This window comes from Periplaneta americana, chromosome 12, assembly GCF_040183065.1.
Source record: "Periplaneta americana isolate PAMFEO1 chromosome 12, P.americana_PAMFEO1_priV1, whole genome shotgun sequence".
In the NCBI taxonomy this organism is placed as follows: domain Eukaryota; kingdom Metazoa; phylum Arthropoda; class Insecta; order Blattodea; family Blattidae; genus Periplaneta; species Periplaneta americana.
Window position 1 is genome coordinate 17587141 of NC_091128.1, and position 1412 is coordinate 17588552.

Here is a 1412-nt window from a genome sequence, read left to right on the forward strand (position 1 = left end):
AAAACATTGATTGAAGACGAGAGTCTAAAATGCCACCTCTACCTATCACCTTCTGTCATGCGCATCTTACCCCATAGCGACTGTGAGCCGATGCAGCTCGCAATATACTCCCGCACTGATAGACTCCGCCCATTTGTTTGTCGTAGGCTCCTCCCAAATGCGTCGATTTACTCCACAGATTTCAGAAATGGAGTGCAGTCTAGGTAAAATAATTGAAATAACATGAACTATTACTCCAGCAATATTCCTGGTCCACAGTGCAGTAGCAGGGAAGTGAGGGTTTAAGATTATTTACCTCTAGGAATACAAGGCTTTTGATTTGAGAAATATTCAAGTTAAGTTATTGCTTGTCCATAACGTCTTGAATGGGCAATTCTCTTAATTCTTAAAATTAATTTATACCGATTTTTTTATAGCTTGTATATTCGAATGTGTGGAAATATGTAGATTTTAACGACTACAAAATAGTATGTGTCTTTTGGAGTTTAGGCAACACCAGTTACAAACACAGATCTACGAGTATGTACAGATACGGAAAAAATCTGGAGTTCCCTTATTGTATAAGTTTCGCCTACAACACACTGCGCATGCGCAGTAAACAAGAACCCCTATATGCTATTTGTGGACAGTCGTGTGACATTGTTGCCTAGATACAGGTGGACTCCCATGAAGACTCACTCTATGAAAGAATTTTGAGTAGAATAAGTACTTAGTGCGTATGAGAATGCGTAATATTTCTTTTTTATTACGATTTTGTTGAGACGGGCTGTTCGCTCTTTGTAACGCCTGTTCAATCTGGTTAACATTTTAGTGTAACTTTAATGGATCAGTCGTGGAAATGAAAAGTGCTGTAATTTTAAGTATGCTTTTTATGATGTACACAACAAACACAAACAGCGAGAGTAAGATTATTCCAGTATTCATATTAAACAGTGTAACGTACACGAATTTACAACATGAATACTTAATACTAAGACTGGGGAATTCTGCAAAACATAACCTATAGAAAGTGTTGTCTGAGCGGTAGTTGTGTTTGTGCTGATCATCATGATGACTTGCAATGTTTGGACCTACCTGTCTTTAGTGTCAGTCCAAAGACAAGTGCACAGCACATAAAATAATTTTCACATGCAATTTCTCATCCACTCAAATGTGAGCTCTGCTAGACATATTTTCACTCAGGGACACCAAGATTCAAGGGGCTTTCATAGAACAATACAAATTATCCCAAGCCTACCTGTGTGCCCCCAATCCACACAGCATTTGTTTCAAAATCTCTCTTATCACTGTATAAATTAATAATATTGAAGTGCTAGTTTCTTTAATCTTCACATAAGTTTAACTTCATCTTGTTCCTGTTTCACATCTAGGTATTGCGCAAACTGAAAATTAATAATTAATGGTATTTGTGA

The 1412-nt window shown here is 37.1% G+C and overlaps 1 protein-coding gene across 1 annotated transcript in view; it reads right to left on the reverse strand.

Moving 5' to 3' along the window:
• Positions 1–1412, reverse strand: part of LOC138710199 (DNA polymerase alpha catalytic subunit-like) — a 558528-nt gene that overhangs the window by 182956 nt on the left and 374160 nt on the right. The gene's annotated exons all lie outside the window — the stretch shown is intronic.